Raw genomic sequence first — 15814 nt, forward strand, 5'->3', positions numbered from 1 at the left:
AGTTGTTCAGTTCTTTTCAGTCCTATCTGCCTCTTCGTGGCCCCATTTAGGATTTTCTTGGCAAGGATGCTGGAGTAGTTTGCCATTTTCTTCTCCAACTCATTTTACAGGAATTGAGGCAAACAGGGTGAAGTGACTTGAACAGGGTCTCATAGCTAATAAGTATTTGAAGCCAGATTTTAACTCAAGACGATAAGTCTTCCTGATTCCAGGCCTGGCATTCTTTCCACGGTCTCACTTAGCTGCCTTACTACTACTACTATTATTAACTGACTAACTACTACTACAACTACTCTGACCATTACTACTACTACTATTACTACCACTACTACTACTTCTGCTGCTACTACTATAATTTCATTATGTCCCTTTATTTGTGGCTTGAGGGATGCTCTGGGAGACATGTAAAGGGAGAGTAATCTTTCCTAGTGCAGGGCTGGTATTTCAACCACTAGCCTAGCCCATTGTTAAAGGGTCTTCTCTCTCCAATTCTCATGATCCTTTCATGTGTTTCACAACTATATTCCTAAAGGCAGAATTACTATGGACTTGGAGCCTTTGAAATCAACCTCATCAGGCTAGGAACCCAACCTGTTGTGACCCCCTTGTGATTACAGAAGTGTTTTAGAGGGTTTCCTTTTTTTGCATGGGTTGGTCTAGATGTTCTCTGAGGTCCCTTCCAACCCTGGTATTCCATGATTCCATGATTTCCTCAATACCACTTCAGCTCTTCATTCACTCATTCAGCAATAATTTATTGAAGTGCCTACTGTGTGCCTGGCACTGTGCAGAGTAATGGAAATGCCGCCACCCCCCAAAAAAAAAAGAAAAAAAGAACCCACTCCTGCCTTCAAGAAGTTTATATTCTATTGGTAGGGGTAAGGGAGAACAACCTGAACACAGATAAATAAAAATAAAATAAAGGCAAAGTAACTTTGGGAGGAACACAATCAATTGGAGGGATCAAACTAGGTTTGAACAGCTGGCACTAAGTCAGAAGAGGGACAATGTCGTAATAGAGAAAGTCTTGGCAGAGGACAAAAGGAATTAGCTGGAGGTCTCTCAGTAATGGAATTGTATCAGATTGCCTGGTGACTTTGGCCCATTGTACATAGCCACCAGTTGGCATGGTGCAGATTGGGTTTGGACCTTCAGCAGTTGTCCTTGTGGACAACTGTGTGGACGTAAGTGTGGCCTGTGAGTATGTAAGCCCCTGGGGGTCCTCTCTGAAAAGCAGGATAGATGCCAGAATTGGAGCAAACAGCATTCCCTGGATTCAGGTGGTACAATAGCTCATAAATCACAAACAAAGGCCTAAGAAAAGCCTAGCTTCCCTCAGGACCATCACTCTCTGTGCCTAGGCTTATTCCTGCATAGCTAACAGCCACAGAGCTTTTTGTTTTAATCCTATTTCACCAAACAAGGAAAATAATACGTAGGTCAACAGGACAGGAAGAACCAAGTTTAGACAGCTTCCCTTGGATGTAAACTGCAGCTTACATACTATGGACATAGCTGTTTGTCCTTCACTCTGGAAGAGGACCGTGAGATCAGGGAGGTGATGCCACGGCATGCAAGTGAATTGGATTTAAGTGAGGGAGGCCTGTGCAAAGTCACCAGCCTCACTCTTTCCTCTGGAGCCATCTAGGTCCAGTGGCAAGATATAGATCAGGATGACTAGTGATCACCCAGGATGCAGTGGGAGATCTTTTTAAGCTTAGTCTTTAAAAGGTCCCAGTGTGACTGAGGCAACACCCATTTGGTGATGAAGAAGCCATTCTTGGCCTCATTTCTTATGGACACTGACAACTGGGGAAAAGCCTGTAGAGAAGTTCAATGAGTAGAAAGTGACTATGTCATCTGGACTTAAGATTTATATCAGATGATATGTAGTGCAGTGGATAGAGCACTGGGCCTATAGTCAAGAAGATCTGGGTTCAAATCTCGCCTCAGACACTTACTAGCTGCGTGACCCTGGGCAATTCACTTAGCCCCATTTGCCTCAGTTTCCTTATCTGTGAAATGAGCTGGAGAAGGAAATGGCAAACTACTCCAGTATCTTTGCCAAGAAAACCTCAAATGTTGTCACAAAGGGTTAGACATGGCTGAAAAGAATTGAACGACTAAAGTAGCAACAGTAAGTATTTCACATCTTGAAGTACTACATGAATGCTAGCTATAATGATATTTTAAGATAATTTTACCACCAAGATGTATTAACAATATAAATGTTAACAATTATTATATCTGAGAGTCATATAGTGGTCTAAGATTTGTGAAGTACTCTATAGACATTATTGCATTTGGTCCTAATAGCTACTGTTATTATCCTTATTTTACAGATGAGGAAACTGAGGCAGACAGATTAGGTGACTTGCCCAGGGTCACACAGCTAGTGTCTGAGGTTGGATTTGAACTCAGGTCTTCCTGGCTCCAAACCCAGCTCTCTATCCATTGCACTATCTCACTACCTCACAGCAACCACAAGTGTTTATTAAACATAAGATTAGGTCCATCAGATGCCTCTTTGAAGAAAATAAAAGAATGTGCCTAGAAATAGGTGCATAGATATGGTGTCAGTCATATCTATTTTAAGAAAAAGTGGAACTGCCAATGTTTTTTTCCTCGGGGCTCTAGCCCATTGAGCAAGTTACAGAAATTAAAAAAACAAACTCCAGAATTGTACATATGCCTTCTCACTGTAGTTTTTCTCTTTCTAGTGTGCCAGGAGGAGGACGAATGTCACCAGAGCTGCAGCCCATGTTGTACTGCTCCCTGCCACCTTCTCTTTTTCTGAGTGTTGTCTCACCTCTCTCTCTCTCAAGAGATCTTTAAAACTCCCAATATAGGAGTAGGGAAACCCCACCCATTGGTCTTGATTTCATGTTATCCTCTTCTCTGAGAAGAAATGCAACTACCAGCATCTTTAGGGACTTACGCTTCCTTGCAAGACAGTCAGTCTAAAACTTGCCAGAAGACCTGTTACACATCCAAGAAGTGTCTGTCCATCCCCTTCGCTTGAAACCACCTATTTTGGGGAACCAGATATTTCCCAAGGCAGCTTTGCTGTTTCCCTTTTGAAGAGCATTTAATTGTTAGAAGGTTTTTCCTGACATCAAGACTAAATCTGCTCTGTTGTAACTTCCACCAATTCTTCCAAATTCTACCCTCTGGAGCCAAACAGAAAAAATCTAACGTCTTCTACGTGAGATTGCCTTTCAAGTTCTTCAAGATAGCGATGATGTTTTCCCCTCTCTACACTCCCGCTCCCCAACCCTTTGACCCCAAATAATTCTTTCCTCCAGGCTAAACATACCCACTTCCCTCAGCCAGTTCTCATATGGTAAGAAGTCAACGCCCTTCAACACTCTTGTGACTCTCTCCTGGACATTCTTTGGTTTATCAGACTTTCTTCTGGTGTCCAGAACTGAATACAATACCCAAGAGGTGGCCAGACCAGGGTAAAGTAAAGCAGGACTCCGAGGAAGCATTTGCTTCCTCCATTGTTAAAAAGGTCTTAAAACCCAACAGTTGCTAATTATGTTTTTTATTGGACTGACGCTTAATTAATCAATCATTCTCCACTCTATTAAGGGATTAAGTTGTGGTGAGTTGTGCTAGGCCCTGGGAGAGATGCACGGGCAAGTAAGACACCCTTCCTGCCCTTAGGACAGGAGTTCTTAACCTGGAGTCAGTGGATTTGGATGGGGAAAAAATTCCAACTTTCTTTCCATATAAATGGACTCCTTTGTAACCCTAGGTATTTTAGTTTATGCATTTAAAAACATTATTCTGAGAAGGGGTCTTTAGGCTTCATCAGACTGCCTGAGGGGGTCTCTAGCACAAAAAAGGTTAAGAGCTCCTGTATGAGGCAGGAAAGCAACAGGCATTTATTAAGTAAGCTCTGTGTGTTTATATTAAGCTCACTGTGTAAACTTAGGAATTTACCATCTCATAGGAGTGTTAAGATTTGATAAATAAGGTACAAATTTTATATACTTGTGTGTGTGTATTTTTTTTTTGAGACAATCAGTGTTAAGTGACTTGCACAAGCTAGTGACTGTATGTGGCAGGATTTGAACTCCAGTTCTTCTGATCCCAGGGCTGGTGCTCTATCCACTGTTCCACTTAGCTGCCCCTATGTTTTTAAGAGAAGTAACAATGCTATGAAATCACATGAAAAGAAGGAAACTTTTCAGAAATATCCACTGGAGAATGGAATTCCTTCTGATCTACCGGAAGAGGCATCATGGTATAGTACAAAGAACATTGGACATGGAATTAGAATCCCTGGATTCAGGTTCCAACTATGCCATACTAGCTGTATGATCATGTACAAAATGCTCTCTGAGTTTCAGTTTACTCATCTGTAAGTAAAAGGTGGGTATGTAAATAACAGAAAATAAGGGGCAGTTAACAGAAGTACTGAGTCATTAATATGTTAATGAAGTGCAAAAACATGTTAATATTTTGTCATCTCTTTATGAAAGTGTCTCCTTGGCAGAAATCACAAGGTAGCAAACAGACTGTCTAGCCCTATCATCCCTTTAGAAGGGTGGGGTTATTTCCCTTGATTGAATGAAGAAAGGTGATAGCATTGACTAGATGGAAATTGGGCATAGCCCAATGGCCCTTATAAAGCTGGGCCCACCTGTCTAGTCCAGGCAGGATGCAACAATTGAGGAAGAATCCAGACTTTGAGAAGGAATTACTCTTGATGGGGAGGTCATTCCTTCAGCTCCTTCCCACTCCCTGCTCCAACCCCGCCCCCCCCAGCCCCAGTTATTAGCTGGTTACCAGCTGGTGACTCCATAACCAGCAAGTAGTAGAAACATATTCTGTACAGTTAGACACATGCAGTGACTGTAGGCTAACTCAAGGATCAGGGTCCCTCTGGCAGCAAAAAGACATGACTCTGGATTTAGGTGAGAACTAGTCCTGGCAGGGAGCTGACCTGTGCAGAAAAGCAAACTCAGAGCTCAATTAAGCTATTTGCCTAGTAGAGATGTCATATACTCATGAAGATGTTATATACTCATGGAAATGTTATATACTCGTGAAGCACTGTGAGACATCTGTGAAAAAAGAAAGGAACATTGACACCCAACAGTGTGGGAGGAATGAGTTGTCTTGGGCATATATATTCCTTCCATGGGTTCTTCCAGTCTACTGTATTCTAAGTTTGAGCCCACTTTTCCCAAAGACACTGTGCATATTTGTGGGAGATTATACTCTAGACTTTATGGGAGGATATTTTATAGCTATTGTTTTTAACACATCATGTTAACAAATGCTTTTAGTTTGAGCTAATTTGCCTACTGGATGACTATTGTTGGGATACCCACCGATAGGGGCTCATGAGCTACAGTTCTGGAGTGCAGACTGACAATGTACCCTAAAACCTGGGAGTAGCAGTTGCTCTCAACCTATAAATGCTAGTGTAAACTGAGAGATTAGCTCAGAGGGGCAGCTATAAGTAAATGAAAGAGTTTGACTAAGTCTATTCTAAGGTTTCTTCTAACTCTGATATTCTGTGATTCTTTCCGTTTGCTTGTGTTTTATTAAATTGAAGAATATTATTCATTTCTGAACAGTTATAAAATCATAACTTTAGATGTGGTTGAACTCTAGCTTCTAATCCCTCTTCTCTCCTCCCACTGCTACCAATAGCTTCCTGGCAGGCCTCTAATCTCTCCCCTCTCTTATTCGTCATTTGCACAGCTACCAAAATAATATCCCTAATGCATGGGTCTGACCACATCCACTGCCTGACTCAAAAATCTTCAGCGAGTCCCTATTACCTAACAGACAAAATAAAGTTTTCTTAGCCTGGCTTTTCCAGCCTCATTTTGCACCACTCCCCTTTGTATACTCTGGACCTCTGGCTATCCCTCGATCTCATTTTGCCTTGAACCACCTTCATATATTTGCTTAGGCTATTTGGTCCCCATATCTGGAGTGTATTCCTGCCTTATCTCTGTCTGCTGAAATCCTTCTCTTCATGCCCAGCTCTGGCACCAATTCTGCTATGAAACTTTCCCTGATCATATCATCTGAAAATTATATCTCCTTCTCAAATTTTCTTAGAGCATCCTGTCTGGATCTCTCCTTTGCCCCATTCATGTCCTACATAGTCATTTTTTACCAACACACCCCTAGTTATAGGACAGCTAGGTAGCACAGTAGAAAGAGTGTCAGGCCTAGAGTCAAGAAAGACTCATCTGGCCTCAAATACCTCCTAGCTGTGTAACTCTGGGCATGTCACTTAACCCTGTCTGCCTCAGTTTCTTTACCTGTAAAATGAACTGGAGAAGGAAATGGCAAACCACTCCAGTATCTTTGCCAGGAAAATCCCCAATAGGAACATGAAGAGTCGGACACAACTGAAAAATGACTGAACATTACACAAGTATTAATCATGGGAGGTGGGATTTGAACCCCAGACCTTGGACTTAGGAGTCATCTTTCCCATCCTTTTTGTGTCATTGCCCACAACCACCATGGATTTCTCCATTGCCTCTTAGATAATCTCTTCAACTTTAGTTCTTTGGAGATTATAACGTCCCATGGCACAGAGGACCATGCGATACTGTCATTATAATTATAATTTATATCATATTATGATTATATTATAATACTGGTGTTAATAAAGAGGGCTTTTGTTTCAGGACAAGCATATTTAAAGCCATGCATTTTTCCCAAAGCAATCCAGCCCACTTTCCTACTCACTCAGCCAGTCCATAAGCATTCATTAGGAACCTTCCATGTGCCAGGCACTATGCTGATCTTTAGATGCCTTTCTGTGCATATCCAGGAGAATAATGTCAGAGGTCACATTTGGTGGCTCTGCTGACCTTGATGGCAAAAAGAATTTGTTATAAAAAGCTTTATGGGGTTTTTCCATTTTTCTTTTTATCCCTTTTCCAATTTCATCCTTAAATACCAGAGGAATGATTTTGCTTCACTGGTCTCTTGCCAAGTTTTCTTTATACTTGTTTTCCCCTCAATTGTTCCTTACCCTTTTATGAGGCGATAGTGCTCATAATCATCCATCATCCTTCTCCATAAAGTTTTACAAACAAGTTTAAATTCGAAACCCATGTTACCCTTGGCTGCCATATCTCTCCACTTGGCAAGGAGATAAAGTGTTTGCTGGCTGAGGCAATTTCTAAGCTAAGTTTGGTCTTCTCGTTATGAGAATTGATTTACATTCAGTAAATGTCTTTAGAAATTTTTTTTTAATAATCGGTGTTCATATCTTTCTGTGCTGGACAAGGCCTGACTCAGGCTACTCTAGTGGTTTCCAGTCTCAGGACTGGAATGAAATGATACTCATAGAAAGTCTAGCAACAACAGCAGAAACGACCTAAGTGAAGTTAATCATGGGAGAGAAAGGATGCTCATTAATGACACAGAGTTACTTCAGGTAGATGTAGCCACTACCTCCATCTCATACTGAAATACATCTAGTCAGAAGGGCATGTTGAGTCAGAGGGTGTGTTGATTTGTACAAAAGTGGGACATCTGTCAAGTCTGAGGGGCCCAACTCCCCGAGGGCTAGATTGGTTTTTTGTTTTTTATTTTTTAATGCTCTAGATGCCTAGATGCATTGTTAATAACTCAACACCTAGTCCTCCGAGCCAATCAAGTCCTAAGGATGGATTCCTGGCCTTTTAGGGAAAAACTAGCCCAGCCTATGTGGCAGGGACCTCAGTAGATGTTGCTCCTACCGTACCTTTCCTCCACCCATTTCCCAAATCACTAACTTGGTTAAGTAGGTCAGGCTGGAGTTGCTTTAACTGCATGCCATGTCATCTAGTTATTTTTATAATTCCAGTTTGTTATTAATTTTGATGCTTGCTCTAAAAAGTTAGCGGTCTGACTGTACACAGACAGCAAGCTAGCTGATTCAGGAATAACTCCTACATCAGTACAGTATTATTTCCTGTCTGTTAACATATAATCAATTTCCTACTTTGTGACGCTATTTGGTGTTTATCACATCTGACCTGCCCTGATTCTTTTTTTGAAGAAAGAGAGCATGACATATAGGTGTGTGGTGTGGCTTCTATATTTTGTATGAGTTTGGGGCCTCGCTCCTTTCTTATGGCTAAACCATGTATTTTACCATTTAGAAAAAAAAATGTCTCCCTATCTTGCCCTACGTATGCAGCAGCCACCCAAGGGCCCATTCTCGATATTGATGGGCAATGAATTATTTCCTAGCTTCCTTTCTGACCTGGACCAGTTCTCCCCTTCTTATTCAGCCTGGTGACCCTGTACACCCCATGCCTCACCATACTGAGTGCTAATATATCTGATTGCAGCTGAGAACTTCCAAGCTCAAGTTGTCCACTATTCAGCTTCTTGAAGTAGCAGAAATTGAAGGTACATAGCACCACACCAAGGTCCCCCCATTTTTCAACGTCCTCCCCTATGCTCACCTTTGCAAAGACATCATAAGTATCTGTCAGCCCAGATTTTACCAGGGTGTGGCTGTTGAGCATGGTACAGCTTCTTGGAGCCACAGGTGAGAGTTGAGTGAAAGGTGGGCACCAAAGGTAGATGAGCAGCCCTGAAAAAGGCTTGGCAAGCCCTCATACCAGATGTGCCGGTCCTCCCTAAAAGTTCTGTATACACCAAATGCCCAGTTATCCCAGGTAACCGACAGACCTCAAACCCAATGGTGAGTTAGGGGGATGTCTACCCTAAGCATTTGAAAATTTCCCCCAGCAGAATGGGTATGAGAACAATTTGTTCCCAGTCCTTCAAAGGTGGCTGAAGCAAGAAGGCACTGTGGAGTGCTTAGAGCTTGGTCAGACATCTAAGACACCAAGGTAATCTACTGCATCCCAGGCCATGGCCAGTCATCTTGACTTTTGTCTTACCACTGCACTTCGATGACTCTGAAAGAGAGAGTGAGGCTGACAACTTTGGGCAATTCTGCCTCACTTGAATCCAATTCACATGGAAATCAAAACTTCACCTTATGATGTCATTGGTCCCCTTTGAGAAAACAAAAGGTGAACAACAACCAAGCATCAAAGTCTAGAGAGAGTCTTATAAATCTTTCCTATAATTTCTTCATTTTATTTTTTAATTAACAAAAATTCATTTTCTCTCCCTTGGCCCCATCAAAAAGAAAAAGAAAAACAAAAGCTTTGTAACAAATCCCTGCATTGCCCGTATCCAAAAATATTTGTCTCATTCTGTTCCTTCAATCCATCACCTCTCTTTCACAGGCGCGTTGATCATAAGTCCTCTGGAATCATGCTTGGTCACTGCCTTGAGGAGAGTTCTTAAATTTCCTTACTCTCTCATCCTTTGCAGCTAATGGTGCATAAGCTTTAATTATTTTAATAATGGTCTTTTTGCCAATACTTATCATGAACACTGCAACACAAGATGATCAAATTCCCCATGAAATATTTCTTGATGTCTTCATATGCTCAGCAAAATCAATTTTGCCACCTCTTTTATTTGTCTCTCCAAGGAGAACCTACTGGTCAGTTTTCCATTTTTAGTGGTTGAAATCGTCGCTCTGTCACTACCTATGTGACTTTGAGCAAATAACTTAATATTTCTGAGCTTCAGTTTCCTCGTCTGTAAAATCAGTGGGCTGAACTAGACGATCTCTGAAGTCTCATCCATCCCTACATTGCTATGTTGTTGTGTTCGGTTGTTTCAGTCATGTCTGACTCTCCATTACCCCATTTTGGGGTTTTCTTGGCAAAGATACTGGAGTGGTTTGTCATTTTCTTCTCCAGCTCATTTTACAGATGAGGAAACTGAGGCAAACAGGGATAAGTGACTTTCCCAATTTGAACTCATGAAGATGTCTTCCTGATTCCAAGCCCAGTGTTCTATCCACTGCTTCATCTAACTGCTTCAATGGTATTATGATCCTGTGACCAATTTGGCAGATATTGGGTTGTTTGAGTCAGTGAGGAGTGCTTACTTGTTCAGAGCACATTCCCCCAGCTGTCCGAACATGATGTTGGTGACTAGATGTCTTTCGGAGACACAGTGGCATGGTTCCTTTTTCTTACATAAGCTTTTTCTGAGGTGAGAGATTTAGAAAGTAGTGCAGGAGAATAGCCTTAATGAGAGGAGGTTTCTGCTGCTGGTGCTGCATCACTAGACCTATGATTCCGGAAGAACTCTGTCCCTGCCCAACAATGATACCCTAGAAGCTTTACTTTCTGCAGAGGCCTCCTGCCTCCCACCAGAGGGTTTCATTGTGACTGAGATTAGGATCTGATACCCTCTACTGGGACCTAGGAAGAACTGTAGGAAGAGTCACTGCAGGGAAAGACAGGAAATGCCTGCTGGGATCCCTGTTTATAATACTTTACAGACCTTTGGAAAAGAGCTACCCATTGGTAGGTCCTTTAATTTAAAAAAAAAAAAAGCTCTGTTGATATATTTATCTTTTTTTTCTTTGACTTTCCGAAGTAGTCCCCAAATTTTGTGAATTATGAGTTTACAAGTTGGCAGGATAGGGAATTAGAGGTGAGTCTCAGCATATTGAGCAGGTACTAGGCATACATTTTCCCAGTTTTCCTAGGTGGGAGTTATAGGATTGAAAAAATTTCCCAAAATGCACTTGGATCCTTCCTGTCATGACATAATCTCTAAAAACAGTTACGTAAGTGAAACATTCCTTATTTAAATGAGAGTTGATTCTGCAAAGGAATTTGGAATTACAATTTTTTAAATGATTACAATTTCCATATTCTTTGACTCAGAGACTCTACTCTTGGATACCCCAATGGGGTCAAAGAGAGAAACTTTTTCACATGCATCAGAATATTCCTGGATATTTCTCTTGTGGTAGCAAAAAACTTGAAACATTAATTCCTATTAATTAAGGAATGGCTAAACAAATTGTGGTACATGAATGGAAGGGAATTATTTCTATGCCAAAGAAATGATGAATATGAAGAATTCTGAGAAGAATTGGAAGACTTATATGAAAAGATGTAGACTAAAATAAGCAGAACAAGTAAAACTATGTTGGCAATGATCACAACATTATAAATGGGGGGAAAATGAAACTGAATGCTGTGTAATTCAAATGATCCGTCTTGTTCCCAAAGAAATGTACCTCCCTGTCTTTGCAGGGGCTAGAGGCCGTGGGTGTGGAATATTTGCATATACTGTCAGATTACACTGATGTGTTGGTAGGTGAACTGGTTTTTCCCCCTCTTTGTTGTAATGGGCGCTCTCGGGTAGTGAAGGAAAAGGAAGGGGATGGGCTGGAGTCAGCGCATACTGCCTTCTGCCCTCATTATTAAATTTTCTGTGGGAGCATTTTCACCTCAGAAATCAACAAACCTTAACAAAAATCAAGACTTGACTTACTGTTTTGTTGGTTATCTAGTATTAAGAAAGTAATGAAGAGAATGCAGATTAAAATGAAAAGTATGTGATACCTGCATTTATCTCTAGGAAAGCCAGTTGTTAAATACTTACCAGCATATCTTTGGATAAATTCATAAATTAAAATGATATAAAAGCAAATAAATTTAAATAAAAATAAAAAAATAAATTTAAATAAATCTGAAAGGCATCTTCCAGTTGTTAATTTATGATTCTGTGAGCATTCTACACAATCTCTCTCCTCTTTCCGTGGTTATCAACTCCTTAAACAACAATAACTAACAGCACTTCAAAGTTTAGGAAGTGCTTTCCTCATAAAAACTCTGGGAAATAGGGAAGACCCAGAGGTTAGGTGATTTTTTCCAGTGTCACCATAGTAAAGGTTGGAATCTTTTTTGCAACAGAAGTCTTCAGACTTCAAGTCTCATGCTTTTTCCACCATGCCAGTTTTCTGGATGAGGGGTTTGTTGAATGGGTCCCCAAACTTCCCTGGGGCTGATTTTAGTGGGGAGCTATGCCTAATGCCTCCAAGGCTTTCTCTCTTCCCCTCTGAGATGCTGTGTCTCAGACTTGTAATGTAAGTGGTCTTCAGTCTTTTGTGGGAAGGTGGGGGAGACTTTCTCCTGATGTGGTTATTTTTATCTAACTCTACACCCACCTCCACTTGCTCCCAGGCTATAATTTTCCCCAGAAAACCCCCAAAGAAGACACGTGACCCCTGTGGGGCATCTTAAAAGTTACATTTAGTACTAGAGCTGGAAATGTGAAGGTCACATATGAACACAGAGTGGGAACAACACACACCTCTCTTCCTCTTTCATTCTCCACTTTCTAGCCTCCCTGGGCATTTATGCTTCTCCTTTTTCAGAACCCTGGAGGGGCAGAACAGTGAGATGTCCAGGTCACATGCACAGGATGGTTTCATCTCTCTAAAGGGTATCGCCTGGAGGTTTAAGGGAAGAGCAAATTGAAATCTAAACTACTGGACCTCTGACCCATCTCCACCATCACCCCTTGGTAACCCTGCCTTCTATCTTTGTCCTATCCCCACACCTAGGACCAAGGCATCATTTGAACAGGATGGTTTCTAAGCATTTAGTCTTGAGACAAAACAAAGAAGCCAAGAATAGGACCTTCCCTAGCACAGAAACACAAACAGCAGGAGAGGTCTCTTGGCCACTGTAAAGTGGGCATGCCATTGTTCATTTCTAGTTTTGTACTCATTATCTCTTTCGATTGTTTGTGACTGTTATGGCCTCTTAGGTGTTTTTTCTCCAATTTACAATATCATTCCTGGGCTGAGCATCATCAGAAATGACAGGAAAGCTAGGGCTTGGGGTGTTGGGTGGAGTTGTGTGGGTGGATAGATGTACTTACTACGGGGGGAGAGAGAGACACACATACACACAGAGAGAGAGAGAGAGAGAGACAGAGACAGAGACAGAAAGAGAGAGAGACAGAGACAGAGAGACAGAGAGACACAGAGAGACAGAGAGACAGAGAAACAGAGAGACAGAGAGAGAGTGAGACAGAGAGAGAGAGAGAGAGGGAGAGAGAGAGAGAGAGAGAGAGAGAGAGAGAGAGAGAGGGAAGTAAAGGGGATGCAAATTGCCCAGGGTTCCTATTTACTGGAATACAACCAGAATTATGTTTGTTAGCATTACCCAACCAAAACAGTACTTGGTGAGATGGACGGGCCCTTCTTTTCTAGAAAAAATGTTAGCTCCCCACTCTCTTTAAACTATAAAAATACTCATATATGAAAAGTTCTTTTTACCCAACCATTTTATGAGAAAAAAGCCCCTTTTATAGCAAATATGTATTATGTAAATATGTGAAAGATATATGATTTTTGTCACTTAGAGATGGTGATCCATCTATGACTAATATAGGTTTTGTATACTCACATGGGATATCTGAATGTATATATCGCTTGAAGGAAGATATGGATGTACGTCTCTGGAATCTTGTCTACTCTTTCCAAGGGAGAATGAGATTCTGGCTTTGAGGGGAGCAGGAGAAGGGACCACAAGACTGAATGCTTTGTTCTACCACAAAATGACTAATATGACTGCACATGACTTAATAAGTATAATCTATATTGGATTGCTTACCCTCTCAGGTAGGAGAGAGGGGTAGATTTGGAACTCAGAACTTTTTAAAAAATGTTAAAAATTGCTTTAACATTTATTTGGGGAAAAAATGAAATATTTAAAGAAAGAAAAGGGGTACTAGACCAGAGTTTGGAGTGCAGAGACCTCCCAAATATTGCTGATACAAAGGCATGATTTTTAGGTACAAAAGCCACTAGCTTCCCTTAAAGGGAAAGGCTACTCATCACCGAGGCCCCTTCCTAACAAATTTAAGTTATACCACAGTCTATCATAATAGTGAATTGTAAATAAACTAATTTATCCAAGCAAATAGCATGCAGAAATTGGGCAAGTTCTGCAGAGTACATAGATACTCTGTAGACAGATCCCCAAGAGTGAATGAACTCTTTTGATGGAAGCAAGAAGAGATCTTGGCTCAACCAAAAAAGAGGTACCAATATTACTCCCCAGGAAATTCCCCTAAATCTCTAGAGTGGCAAGCCAGAATAATTATCGTAATAATAGCATTTACATTACACTTTAGGATGTGTAAAGAACTTTACAGTTACAAGCATACCTCAGAGATATTACAGATTAGGTTCCAGACCACTGTAAAAAAGGGAGTATCTCAATAAAGTAGGTAACACCAATTTTTTTGGTTTCCCGGTGTATATAAAAGTTACGTTTATGCTATACTGGAGTCTGTTAAGTGTGCAATAGTATTATGTCTAAAAAATGTACATACATTAATTTTAAAAATACTTTATTGCTAAAAATTACTAACCACCATCTGAGACTTCAGTGAGTCATAATCCTTTTTTGGTGGAAGGCCTTGCCCCGAAGTTGATGGCTGCTGACTGATCAGGGTGGTGGTTGCTGAAGGTTGGGGTGGCTGTGGCAAATTCTTAAAACCAGGCAATGATGAAGTTTGCCACATTGATTGACTCTTCCTTTCACAAAAGATTTCTCTGTAGTATGCAATTCCATTTGATAACATTTTACCTACAGTAAAACTTCTTTCAAAAGTGGAGTCAATCCTTTCAAATCCTGCCACTGCTTTTTCAACTGAGTTTATGTAATATTCTTCAATATTGTTGTGTCTTAGGGAATAAGGAGGCCTCGGGAGAGGGAGAGAGATGAGGTATGGCTGATTGGTGGAGCAGTTAGAACATGCACATTTATCATTTAAGTTTACCATATTATGTGGGTATGGTTTGTGGTGCACTAAAACAATCACAATAATAACATTAAAGATCACTAATCACATTTCACCATATAATAATCAAAAAGTGTGAAATATTCTGTAAATGACTAAAATGTGACTCAAAGACACAATGTGAGCATGTGTTGTTGGAAAAATGGCTCCAATAGACTTGCTTGATGTGCGGTTGCCAAAAACCTTCAATTGGTTTAAAAAAAAACCAAACCAATATCTGCAAAGCACAATAAAGCCAAGTACAATAAAATGAGGTATATCTTTATCTCCTTTTATCTTCAAAACAACCTGATAGGTCTCCTTGTTGTTCAGTCATTTTTTTTCAGTTATGTCCAACTCTTTGTGACCCAATTTGGGGTTGGTTCTATTATCATTCCCACTTTACAGATGAGAAAACTAAAGCAGATAGAAGCTAAGCAACTTGCCTGGGGTCACACAGCTATCACTAATAAGTTTATCAGGCCAGATTTGAATTTAGGTCTTTCTAACTCAAGGTCCAACCTGATATCCGTTGCACTACCTAGCTGCCTCATTTCCATCGCTGGAAACCAGGGACTCATTGAGGAGCTACCTTACCTATGTATTTGCTTTTCCAAGTCTGCCTGTTGGTCTGTTTGACTGTTCAAATGTCCAAATGGTGGGTCCCAAAGAAAGTCTGGCATCAGGTCAAAGAATGCCTCTCCTCTCCAAAGCTCTTGTACCAATTCTGTCTCCAATGCAGTCATACACAATCTTCTTCCCATTTTCCCCACCAATAAAGAATCACGTTCTACAGGCAGCATTCAACCCAGAGCTACTTTTTCTCCATTCTGCTTTGTTGAAGTCAGGTTATATGAATAATTCTAGGTTACTGCCTGAGCCACAGAGAATTAAATATCATAAGTAGGACTCAAGCACAGATCTTCTTGACTAAACCCAGAACTCCATCCACTATGTCACCCTGCCCCCTGAATTTTTTACTTAGTTTGTTCTTAAGTGGAATAAAATGCATAACTTTCTATTTCTGTCTGATTAATTGGAGTGAGATTTAGCATTTTAGTAGGAACTTGAAAAGGGCAATATTTAATTTAAAGGAATGAATTTTTAGTGGTAGAATGTTACCACTTGGGGATGTGGGTAGAGA

General features: G+C 40.7%; 1 pseudogene; it reads left to right on the forward strand.

Moving 5' to 3' along the window:
- Positions 1–1127: 1127 nt before the first annotated feature.
- LOC118829878 overlaps positions 1128–15814 on the forward strand; it is a 120607-nt pseudogene continuing 105920 nt past the window's right edge.

This window comes from Trichosurus vulpecula, chromosome 8 (genome assembly GCF_011100635.1).
Source record: "Trichosurus vulpecula isolate mTriVul1 chromosome 8, mTriVul1.pri, whole genome shotgun sequence".
In the NCBI taxonomy this organism is placed as follows: domain Eukaryota; kingdom Metazoa; phylum Chordata; class Mammalia; order Diprotodontia; family Phalangeridae; genus Trichosurus; species Trichosurus vulpecula.